The sequence below is a fragment of the Gouania willdenowi genome, chromosome 8 (assembly GCF_900634775.1).
Source record: "Gouania willdenowi chromosome 8, fGouWil2.1, whole genome shotgun sequence".
Classification (NCBI taxonomy): domain Eukaryota; kingdom Metazoa; phylum Chordata; class Actinopteri; order Blenniiformes; family Gobiesocidae; genus Gouania; species Gouania willdenowi.
The window spans coordinates 19,120,070-19,133,618 of NC_041051.1; positions in this window are offsets into that span (position 1 = coordinate 19,120,070).

Below are 13,549 nucleotides of genomic sequence, written 5' to 3' on the forward strand. Positions count from 1 at the left end.
GCTGGCTTAAATCACACGCCCCACATAAGTCACCAGTTACTCCTACATCATCAAGGTATGGCACGTTCCAGTCATGGCTCCTCAAAGAGTGAATCATCTAGGCTGCGTTACCATGCTGACAGATGTCAGGGGAATAATAGAAACGCTGGGAGCTTTAAAGTCTCATCACAACTTCAGGTTTCATCCACTAATAGATTCTTGATGCAAATCAGAGGCACCTCCATGTTTGAGGCTCAGAACACCCAGATGTTCCAAACTGACGTTTTGAGATTAAATAGTGCTTTACTTTTTCCTCCTTAGAGTCCCTTCAGGTCCACGTGCATCTTTATTCAGTGAGCGTTGGTCAGTGAGGCTATGCTGTGACATCTGTGCTGTGAGAAAGAAAAGAAACACATCACACACACAATCATAACACAACATACAAGTCAATCAGCGGTGCAATCCTAGCGTTTGTATTTAGCTCTTCTTATTTTGGTCCTGTGAACTGAATCTATGCAGACGAGAGCCATAAATAAAAGCCAGAATACATTGTAAGCACATTAACATTCAGGCTTCCAACTTAAACAGATGCATTGAAATCCTCTTTAAAAGATCAGGGAAATGCAAGCTCACTCCAACTGTTCAGCCAATACCTAATGCATATTATTAACAGATTTAAGATATTTATTAGAATTATCATTTAATGATATTCTGAGTTATGATCACATTGACAGACACCTAATTTATAGTTTGACTTGTTTACAGCCACAAACTGTATTTACTGCAGCCTTTTACATTCATAACAAGCATGATTTTCTGGTTATAACTCTCAGGTGCAAGACAGACCAGACTCTGTTTGGGAAACATGACCTTTAGCGGACACTCAGAGCTCTTGGGGTTATATTTCCTCCATAAGAAGACCTCTGCAATATTAATGCACTCTTATTAAGAGTGCTTTTTTATGGCTGTAATTCAGGACTTTCACATTGAAGCAGGAATGTATTCAGCAGATTAAAAGTCTACAATGCAAAGTGGAAAAATTAAATTTGATTCAATAACACTCTTTGCTGTTGCGTGACAACATTTAATTGACATTTAAAGGCATTTTGACATTAGGAAAATACAAACACATTTACCACCAACAAGTCTTTAAATGTGGCCAGTAAGGAAAAACACTTACTTTAAATTTGGCATTTGTTGCTCCTTCATGCTTGTTCAGTGCAGAAGTCAGAGTCAGAGATTTGTAAATCCCACATCAGGGCTCCTCTTCTGCACCACCTGCTGTTTGGCCCAACCCAGACTGGAGATGAGAGGAGGGCGGGCAAGACGGCAAGCCTTAAAATGATCCGTCACTCATCCCTAACATGATCCTCTACTTCCAAAGGACTATCTTAACCGTCTCTAATCTCACCCATTGAATGAACTGCAAAAATACAATTGAACTGCACATAAAGGCGTAAAGGAGTTTGCCTAAACCATTGCTATGGAAACCACCTGAACATTTTGCAGCAAATGTTCACCTGAGTCATCAAAATGAATTCATTACTGATTAACACACGTGTGTAATGACAAATAAAGCTGATTCTACTGATGAACACACATCTACGCTCTCCCTAAAAGACTGCCTGCTCATTTTACCTGTCAATCAGAAACAGAAAGGACTCTTTTCTTCCAGGTAAGGAGCAAACACACTACTTATTGTACATTGGCTATTAAAAAACCATGGATAAGGTATTGTTTGGTGTACTTTAAATGCAGAATATCACAATATTAAATTGTTACAAGATGTATTGTCAAGGTTACGAGTGGTAATACGACTCTTATTGAGTTAACCAACAAGCTGAATATTAGTTGGAGACAAAGAAATACCGTAGAGGTGGTGGCACTATATACTGTATCTACCTAGGAAGGGAAGTTAATGCGTCAGATATGGAAAACTCCATGGATATTGAACATATGGAAAGCGTTATGTTTCTGAAGTACTTTGTTATTTTTTAATTGGGAATGAATTAAAATAATTGCAAAAATGCTCCAACATGGTGTAGGGTCTGATAACAAAGCAGCGTTGATTACAAGAATAACAAGGAAAAAAACAAGAATTTTAAATTTCATTTTAGTATGTAGTCACTCACCAAACACTGGATTTAGTTAAAGTCACATTTTTATTATTTTAGGTCAAATTTAGACTAAAGGAAAGTTTTAATTTTTGTCTCATTATATTCTTTGTAATTAATTTGACAGTTTTGTTATACTGTAATAGATTTTTCAAAATGATGTATGTCATTGTAGTGAAATCTCAATTTAGGTATACTGTTAACTGTGTTTAATTATTGAAACTATAATAGTGCAATACATAATCATGTTCTTCACAAGTTGTTGATGACTTACAACTCACACACTAACACTTTCTTGAAAAGGCTTTGACCGGGTACATTATTTCCTTCCTCTACCTAAATAACATGTTTGCGACTGTGATGTGCTCAAGCCTATCAGATCATACACTGAAGGGCAGAGCACATGATGGACAGGACGCCATGCTGTGTTACTATTGTTTTAGAAACTCCAAATAATTTAACATGAATGTTTAGGGGCTGTCGAAGAAAAACAATCACAAGGGAGGACACGCAAGGAGCTTTTGAAAGCCATTGGGCTGACCTAAAATCTGTTAAAATTTCAACTTTTATGTTGAACAGATCTCATTCTTTATTAGCAAAGTGCAGTGGTGTGCAGAAATATTTTTGGGGGGCGGGTGCTGAGTGAACAATAAGGGCACCTATTATCTCAGGGAATCATTTGTGAACTCATTCAGCTTCTTATTGTCTTCTCTCCCTTATCTCCCGTAGTTCTTGGTATCCCTTGGTAGCAGCTCCATAACCCTTACCTCGATTGGAAGACCTCATGGCCTCCATCTCCAGTTGGAATGTTTCTTGTCACACCCTCTGCCTTCAGTCAGCCACATTGTCTTGTCACTCAGCTTTATCTCCTTCACCCCTGAATCTCTCCTTAGTTTCCCCAAAAAAATCTTGATCTCACCAGTCTTCAGAAAGGTGCTCTCCTTCCCAGCAATAGGTTATATACAAGTGCTTAATTTGTAAATCGTCAGGTCCCGGTGTGAAAAAAAATGTTTTTTTGCTTAAATAATAATAAGTCATTTTTGTTTTCAAAGTGAACGGACACATGTTTTATTTGTTTATTGGATTGAGTTATGGCTAGGGTTATAATCTCAGTACGGAGGTAAACTCAATACGTGACACCGGAGCAAACGCGGGGTGTTGTTATGGTGTAGTATAAAATAATCCTACGCATGAAAGTTTCCTATGGGCACATGCGCACTAATAGCGTAGTAATTATTTATATGTATACGTACAAAGATTCTCACCTTTTTTCAACATGATGGACGCGCATGTGCATTTAGTCAGGTGCGCATGCCCATTGTCGACCGTAGGAATATTTCATGGCAGGGTTATTTTACACTACACTGGTAGTAAGAGAGAGACAAAAATGTCACGGAATACATTTATCACTGCGCCTTTGGCTAAATAAATGAGCCAATAATATCACGTGAACACAAATAACAAACAGAGCATCCGTCTCTCGCTCTCTGAGTGACAGCTGTCAAAATCTGCCATGTTTCAGCAACAAGGACAGCGCAAGATCACCGCTAATTTAGCCACAAAGGTCACTAAACTTTCAGAACACAAAAACCCACTTTTACACCCATAACATAAGGCCACAACTCATCAAATGAATCAGCAGCAGAGCAGAAAATGAAAAAATAAATAAAATAAAAGTCAAAATAGCCTGTATCCTCGCAACTTTTTAACAAATTTAACAGTCGAGGCCTGCCTTATTGTTCATAAGCCAAAAGTAGCAGATCACCTTGAGTTCTCCTCCCATGTCATGTCTGTCAGAAGCAGGTTCTTCTGCATTAGCATCATCGCTACAGGTGCTGCTTGTCGCTAAGCTAACTGCTGCTGCTCTCCTCCGCGATTTCCACAGAAACAACCTTTACCCCAGACTTGGCTTCACTTATTGGCTTAAAAAAGCTTGTTTTTAGCCATTTTCTACCATCTTCAGAGCTGACAGAGAAACTATTTTTATGCAAAATCACAGACGTAGCGTGGGGGCGTGGCTTGACTTTCCATTCTCTTCCTCATTTGCGCAGTGCGTCTACATTCAATTTTGTGTTTACAATGAAATTTCCAGCAATTTCAACTCAAAAAAATACACAGTTGTCCAAATATAATACTTCAAAGTTTAATTAAACTCCTAAAAGTAAAAAAGGGGTTGGATTTTTTTTAATTTAATTAAATTTTTCTATTTAGTAAGGTGCTGGATCTAATCAAATGAATGCTTGACTTCCACCAAGTCCCCTTTTCAAGCTACTCTTTACAAGTCCTCCTTTCTTAAACACCCTAACTCGTCTCTCCAGTGGAAGGTAACAGGCATTCTCACAATCATTGACTGTTCTTCTAATTCTGTCCCGATTCGTCCCCTCTCCAAATGACTGTCTACTACTTCTTCCCCTGGATCGTAGAAACCAACCTCTTAGACCCTTCACGAGAATCCTCTGTAAATAAACCTCACTGTTTGCTTTTGGCTCCTACCTTTTTATTTGTATCAAACTGCAACAGCTCTCTCTTCATAAAAACTCAAAAACGCTTTACGAAAGAAGAAAAACATCTAAGACAGGATTTTGAACAATGAGATATTGTTCAGTACCATTCCATCATTGATCAATCAGTTACCAAGTTATTTTTGGATGATTTCACAGTTGTATTAAATCCAAAATCATGCTGATAAAGATGCACTTACAGGTTCTATCCACTTGATGGCCCACTGACATTACCAATAACCTGCTAAAAGAGGATGAAAACAAAAACTTTGATAGGAAATCTGCTAATAAAAAATAAGCAATCAAAATGTGATAAGATGTAGTGGCTAGAACTAGTTGGTAAATATTGATGTTTAATGATAAGTGCCAGATCAGAACTTCAATAACAAAGCGAGAGATACTGTAGATATTCAAAAAGAGGAAAGCAAGACAATATTAACAAAAACATGGACACTGATCTTATTTCCTTCAAGACAACCTTATCATGAAATATTGAAATAGTAATATCTATCATTTCCTTTTCAGGAAACACCACAATCAAAACCAATGACATAAGCCTAACACTTTCCATGCTGTTAATGGGGAAACTGTGGCTTCTAACTGCTTGTGGTTAAAGAAGTGAAAGTGGGAGGTCTGGGAGAAGAGGAGGAGGGTGGAGGTGACACCCCATCTGCCTTCACTTACCACCCTGATGTTCTGCTGGCTCCACCACGAGCCATGCTCGAGATCTGCACTGCTTCTAAAGCTATGAACCACCCAATGCTCATTTTGCTTCATAAACTTCTTCTCAATGTTTTGGTCTTAGCTTTTGCAGACAAACAGCTAAAGGACAGCGCTTCTGAGAAGGAAAGGTTAGGTTGGATTTTATTTTTACCACATGATCTCATAAGTTTCAGGAGCTTTGACCCTATGTTCTGTAGTCTTTATGATATTTAGAGGCTTCAGAGGTGTCAATAGGTTGATATTTTGACGGGTGAAAATTTACTGCCAGCTTTATTGAAAAGAAAAACCAAAAGTTTTTCCTTTAGAAAGTCTCAAACATTTCATGAAGTGTTGTGCCTCCAGAGAGCTAATGCCTGCAGTCTGTCCTTCCTGTTTCACTGCTTACCCCAGGACCAAGTGCACAACCCAATCACTAAATCTATCCTGTGCAGTATCCTCCCTGTCAACATATTCAACTGCTGCAAGTTTACACATTGTAAAAGAAAAACAATGGTGGATGAGTGTTGTGCGAGAATGGTGGTACACAGCCAAGCAAAACACATAAAGCTCCAATCCAAATCTCCCGTCTTTGTAGGTGGTCTGATGCTGCCTGCACGACTCAATTTGAACCTCATGCTTTTGGTTTGCCTTGAAGCTGTAACGGAGAAAAACAACATTATGGTTAAAGTGGCACATTAAAAGCAGGGCTAAGTCAGCGTTACCCTGTTTGCAGACAGATGCTTGCACTCTTTCTCTCTTTCTTTGCAGAAGAGGAAAACAACAGGAGTCTTGACTCCATTGGCATGCCTCCAGCTCCCCTTCAGGTTCGAGCACATGATGTGAAAATATACAAAGGGAAATACATATCCACTATATTAGGCATGGGCTACTGGCAGTCTGGAGGCCACAAAGTAAATGCAAAAATGATGCCAAAAAACTTTCAAAATGACAGAAAACATGCAAAACTACCAAATGAAATGGCCAGCAGCAGTAATACATTACTTATCTTGCATGGAGGTCAGTTTAAAGGGGACATATCATGCTAAATCCACTTTTTTAGCCCTTAAATGCATTTTGTTGTATATTTAGAGTGCTTAGAAGTACAGAAAAAATCAAATTAGACTCTTCAGGTGCTCCGTAGATATCTTTATATTCTGTTTTGGTCATATTTTTCAATCTGTTTCGATTTTTCTATTCTCTATTACGTTTTTTGAACAATAACGTCACAGTATTTGCAGCGGAATTGCCAAATTAGGACATCGACTCCAGGCCAAACACTTCGAGCAATCCGCCATTTTTATTTCTCGCTGCGATTTTGTAGTCCATGCTCTAGGATGCCGAAGTTATGAGAGGAGAAATCAAAATGTTCAGTTGTTGGATGTAGTAACCCACACGCTTCATTACACCATCTCCCAGCATCAGAACCTTTTAGAAGTGCCTGGTTGAGTTTTATTTTTCACGGAAATGTACACACATTTGTGGGTAAGGTCCTTTTTGTATGCTCGAAGCACTTCAAGGATGACTTCTTCAGCAACCTCCGCCAGTATAAAGAAGGATTTACCGAAAGACTTTGTCTGATTGAGGGTTCAATTCCTTCTATCTTTGGAGACGACAAACAGAGCACTTCGGTAAGCTGTAAATAACGCTAAAAAGTGTGATGATAAGACGTCCCTGTCATTGTTTTGTTAGCATTAGCAGTTGCTTAGCAGTTGCACCGTCTTCAGACTTCATATGTTATCGCTGTGTGTTCGTTTTAGATCCTTGATGATTTGGCCTACGTGATTTAATTTAAGTCTAAAGTTTTCATTAGTCATTTCATTTATCGTTTTTGTCTCCGAAAAGACTGTAGTAAAATGCATTTTGTGACGTTAGCTTGGCGCTAGCGTTAGCTCGGTGCTTGTGTTAGCTCACTTGTTAGGGTTCTGCAGGTTCATCATCTTCATTTTCATCTCGCTCCGCCGGGTCTGACTCTGGCTCGAACATGTAAGGCTGGATGGACAAGTCTTCCTTTGTTGACATTTTGTAAATAACGTGTGAATAAAAAGTTTATGCGCCACTACATAGCTGTATCTCTTCTATCAAACTACAAAAATGGCCGAGCAGGGTGGAGTTGAACCTAGTGCCACCTGAAGAGGGGGCGGGGTATGGAGTGTCTCATTTGCATTTAAAGAGACTGCACCAAAACGAGTTGCTCTCAGAAGCACATCAGGAAAGGGGTAGAAAAGGGGCCTGTGGAGCTATAATAATGAGGAATTCAGACCCAAGCATTGCAGTTCCGCTTTATATAGACCACAACTGTATGATTTATATCTAAAAAGAAAGGATTTAAAACCATGATATGTCCCCTTTAACATATTTAATTTCACAGAATCTCAATGTCATCCTAACAAACCTAATGAGAAAAAAATGGTGATTACTTAGTTTTATAAACTCTAATTAAACTAACATGAAAGGTTGTACACTGTGGAAACCAGAGTCCATAGAGGAAAACTGAAAATGATAATCTGCACACAGACGACCTTGGGTTCAAACCCACTTGCTTTAGCTGTGAGGCCTTATTGTTCATGTCAGACCAACAAAACCTCATTTAAGTTCAGTTGAAATCTGATCAACTTCACCCAGAGTTAATCAGATTTAAAAAAAGGCAACATGATATGAAATATTGCATTGTAATCAGTGTTTTGAGGTCTGTTTAGTGTTACAGCAGCCTTTTTCCTGACACTGGTTTAGATTTAACATTTAAAGTTGCTGGGAACCATCCCTAACACAGATAAAAACATACTGTAGGCCTCACAGATCAATAAATAAATCAATTTCTTCTGAAAAATTGTAGAAATTACTCACAAACAAATGTCAAAGGTTGAAATTGCCGTTCACAAGATTGTTACTGACTATCACAAACAATGGGTTTGTTGACAAATGGTCATGTGATTTGAACTTTGGAAAAGTTTTTCTCATTGCATTGTGGGATTGAGAAACCCAGAGAACATTCAAAGATACAATTCTGATATTTAAGAAGTGTTTTTCTCCATTCGTACTGTGATTTCCTGTGTTTCTTTTCCAAACAAGGAAGACAAGGATTTACTTGATGTCATTTTTGTTCTGGCTTGTTTATGGTGTGGAGTAAACCCGGTTTGACCCGTAAACCTGGTTCTTTTCTGAGCACTTTGATTGAATACCCCCTGGTGTTTTGTGACATTTTAATATTCCAATATCTGGTTGCACAATATATCATCCTGTATTTACTAGTTAGTGCATCTACTTTGTGTAATAGGTATTTGTATTTGATGTTGTGTCTTGTGTTGTTGTACAGCATAGCAATTAGCCCTCTCGCACAGCTGTCCTCCATTTGCAGAACAAATTATATTACAAGACTTGTCGACTGGAACACTTGGAGCTCTTCCTTCTGTTGCCTTTTTGGGCTCCTCTTATGTTAATAATGCACATTATGTAGAGAAAGGAGAGGAGAATGAGAGCAGGGCACTGTGCTGCACTCTGCTGAGATTTATGAAGCACATCTAATTATAAAGTCACACTCAGACCTACATCCAGAGGAGTAAAGAGTACTACTTAAGTAGAAATACTGCTACTTGATTGAAATTGTACTGAAGTACAAGTACAAGTGAGGCCTTTGAACTTCCGATTACGGCATGGACACGTAAAGCCAAAATCATGAAAGAGACTTATGGATAAATGTGACAAGGAATGCATCTTCGCTCTGGTAAAGCAGTGGAAACAACGGGAAAAGAGAAAGAAGAAAGCGTGGCGAATATGGACGAACAGCGTTTGAAGGAGATGTGTTTGAATTCATTCAAGAGCTGCGTGAGTTCCGCAGAGAATTTAGAGCATTCAGAGAAGAAACAAAGAGGGAAACGGGCGAAATAAAGAAAGAAATTGGACAGCATAAGTTTGAAATGAAAGGCATGGCCAGCCGAACACGTGACCGCAGTGGAGGAAAGGGTTAACTGCGCCGAGGAAAAATAAATGACCCTTGTGGAAGTGATAGAAGCACTCACACAAGATATGGACAAGATGAAGAAGCGGGTTGAGTATCTAGAAAATAAATCAAGGCAAATGAACGTCCACATCTACAACATGAAGGAGGATAACGACCTTGCCAATATGATCGACTTTGTAGAAACGCTTCAACACGAAACGCTGCAAATCCCTAAAGAACAACTGGGAGTTGTGGCAGCGCATCGTTCAGTGGCAGCCTAAAAGGAAGATGCATAGAACAAGCCACGAAGTATCATTGCTCGCTTCTCGACCTGGGAGACCAAGCAACAAGTGCTGAAGGCAGCATGGGGGAGAAAAGAAGTGCTCTACTGCGGAGACCGCATCTACTTGGATCAAGACTTGACAGTCAAACTATAAACCCAAAGGAAAGCCTTCATGCTCATCCAAAGCCATCTGAAAGAGAAGTATTAAATTGCATGTTCGATACTAAGCAAAGCTGTTCGTGTTGGAAGAAAACGGCCCAAAGATTTACAGCACTCCACAGGATGCAGAGCAAGCCTACGGCCTCACCCCAAGCGCTAGGTCTAAAGAGCGAGGAGAATGGATGCACCAACTGAAATGCTTGGGATGGGAGAGGGTGAAGAACAGTAGTGAAGCTTAAGTTAAATGGAGGAAGCGATGAATAGAAAGAAGAGGAAGAAAGGCATGGACATTTGAAGTCCTATGGGAGGGTGGAAAGTAATTTAGTTCATATAAAAATTGAGTTGGACTTTGTGACTGGTGTATGGAGTAGTATGCGTACACAGGGAATTACTGTATTTTATTGAAGCACTAATTAAAAGGAGGAAAAAATAGGAACCACTTCTAATTTAATTGTATTTTATTTAATTTTTTCCTTTTTTTTTAATTAACTTTTATTGTTTTTTTTTTTTTTTTTTTTAGAACGAGACCTGTTTTCTTTCTTCTCACTTCTTCTTTCCTTTCTTTCTCCGAGCTGCTATCTTTTCTCAAGTGTTCTGTACTTATTCTCAAGGGGGAAGCCTTTTTCTAAATATTATAAATTAAGACTAGATTCAAGTAAGAGGTTCAGAATTCGAGAGGGACTTATATGCTGCTGGCAATTTGAGTGAAAGTGTTGAAAAAAAATGAAGACGGAAATCATGCAAAAAGTAATGCACGAAATTCCACAAATACCATAATTGAGAATGATGGACCAATTGGAAGTCATTTTTGAGTTCTTACTTTACTTTTTTTCTGAGGAGGAATATAAATTAAGTTATATTTTATGGTTTTGTAGTCTTTTAGTTTGTGTCACAAATTATAAATGACCTTAATAACTGTATTAAAAGAAAAATAGTTTTGCAAACATTAAAAAGAGAGGGGATATGATATTTTTTGCAAGAAACGCATTTAAACAAAAATGGAGAGTGAGAAACGTGGTAAATTGGCTTCAACCCATATCTTTGCATACTCTTATGACACAGCCAGAAGAGGAGTAGCTAATATAATACCAAAACGTACCCTGTTTGAACTTGAAAAATGTGTTAAAGATAAAGAGGGCAGATATGTATTAGTAATGGGAAAAAGTACTTGGCAAGGCAATGTCTTTGTTAAATATTTATAGGAATGGTCTCATTATTAATTACAGAAGCAAAAGGGTTAGCAATCATGGGAGGGGATTTTAATATGACAATGACTACTAGAGATACTCAAATCAAAGGTAAACATAAAGCTGAAAAAAAAAAAAAAACAGCAACATTGTTAAAAAAGATAGAAAAGGAATTGGGTTTGACATATGGAGACATCTTAACCCTCATGAAAAACAATATATCTTCTACTCAGATGCACATAACTTCTATTGCCGGTTGGATTATTTTTTTATGCATAAGAAAGACATCACAAGAATTAAGAAGACCCATAACACTGGTGGACCATGCTCCAATTACTTCAACCATTTCTCTCCGAAATGGAAAAAGCAAGAACACTATGGAGATTGAATGATTTTTTTTTTACTTCAAGATGAACATTTTAAAGACACAACAAAACAAATTATAGAAGCCTTCTTTCAAAATAATGATAACACCAGTTACATTATGGGAAGCCGCAAAAGTTACCACACGTGGTGAAATAATGTCCCTCACTTCCTGGAGAAAGAAAATGTATATGCAAGAAATGAATGCAGTAAAAAAAAGAAATAGAACGATTGCAAGGGGAACATGAACATCATCAAATCAAGAGAGAGTGAATAGAAAAACAAAACAAATTGAATGAAATTTTGACAGAAGAAAAAGTAAAATCTCTTGCATTTACCAAGCAACAATTTTACAATAATAGTCCTAAAGCTTTAAAACTCTTCGCCTTCAAATTGAAAAAAATAAATAAAAGAACAGGCAACTATTTAAAAAAAATCAAGAAAATGATTCTAATTATCATACAACACCTGAATTCACTAAATCTACAGCAGGTAACTTCAGAACAAAATGCAGAACCAGTGACTGAACAAGAAGTCCTGACTGGAAATAAATATATATATATACTGTATATAGATACAGGTATAGATATATCTATATATCTATACCTGTAAAATAATACAAACTTACTGGAAAGAAGTATTTCAAATAAAATCAGAAAATATTATATTAGGAAAAATCCAAATTAATATACTGTAGATTCAGATGAAAAGTATATTTTTCAAATTCTTAGAATTACAGCTTTAAAGACAAAAACAAAAAACAAAAAAAAAGTAATCCACTGGATATTAAAAAAAAATGATTAATATTATACAAAAAGTACAACATCATGAGAAGATAACTCACAAAATAAGAAACATGGAGCATGAGTTTGACAAAAAATGGTTTATAAAACAAGTGGACAGCACATGAATTTTGTATATTATACTATATTATAATATATGTACATTGGGACCTGTTTTTGTTAAGGGGGTTCACTGGATGGGGATGGGAGTGTGTTTTGGAGTGCGGGTGAGGAAAGATTGATCGACGTGCACTGTTCCAACCAAATAAATAGATACGGTGTTCTGCACAGTCGGCACTAATTGTTGTGGTTGACATTAAGACCATTTGTGTTATTTGTGTCCTTTTAAAACGGCGGGTGTGAACATATGTACACAGGATGGACTAAACTAAAACACTTTTCCTCCTTGTTATTTGTTTTGTTTGTTTCTTTTGTATTTTTGTGTGTGTTTTTGTACATTAATTAGTGTGTTGTTGCATACAGTAAACATCTCATGTATAAACTGAAAAAAGGAAGAAACCAACTGGAACTTAAGTTATTTTCCACAAAGGCATCTGTATATGAAAAAAGGCTCTAAGTATAGCTAAATTTATGAATATACAGTATATGAAAATAACCAGCATTCAATGCTGTTTTGGTGCGGTACATTACCTTTAATCTGATTGGTCGGCTATGATGTGATGCATTTGATTGTTCATTTTTTGTAGTTTCACACTGTCTGTTGATCATTTTAAAAACAATTAATTAGAATTTACCCAGTAAAGGTTGGGTAGGAATGTAACAAATTACTTAACTTCTTTTAAAATTTACTTAAGTACAAGTAAAATGACTGATTTAGAAATATACTCAAAAAAAGTACATGTACCCATAAAAGCAACTCAGTTACAGTCACATGAGTACTATACATCACTTCATCACCAGAGGCCTTTTAGCTTCCTGTTGTTACATTGGGTTCCCACTATAAGCTCCATGTGCTTTATTATCAGATGCAGCTTACTATACTGTATATTACTATAGTCATTGAGAATGGAAGCAGTTGTGGGTAGTCGGACCCACGGAAGATGTAACAATTCCCAGAATGCCTGGAATGCAGTTATTTTTCCCCACAGTCTGTGTGCTGAGGTTTAAAAAGATCTCTCTACAGGCAATCTGCTGTTAGCGGTGCAGTGAGAAGAAGAAGGGCGGCTGTGGAATCCATCTAACCGCCCACTGTCACTGCAACATAGGGGAAATCAGGCCGAGCTCCCCACTGACTACACGGATGGAGAGCTTGGCCCTAAAACTAGCAATACATTTAGGAGGAGATTTGTTTTTTGATAGACTCAGAGGTTGAATATTCAAATGAATGACTGACCATCTGATAGGAACTATGACAACAGACTGTGCAACAGATTGTGCAGCATATGTTCCCATCATCACGTGTAATACCAGGTTTTACAGAAAGCGGTCGATTGCATGACTTCTTTAATCACACTCATCTGTCAGATTACTCACAGAATCAAATATCTCATCATGTGATCCTGTACTTAGTCACTGAATCTG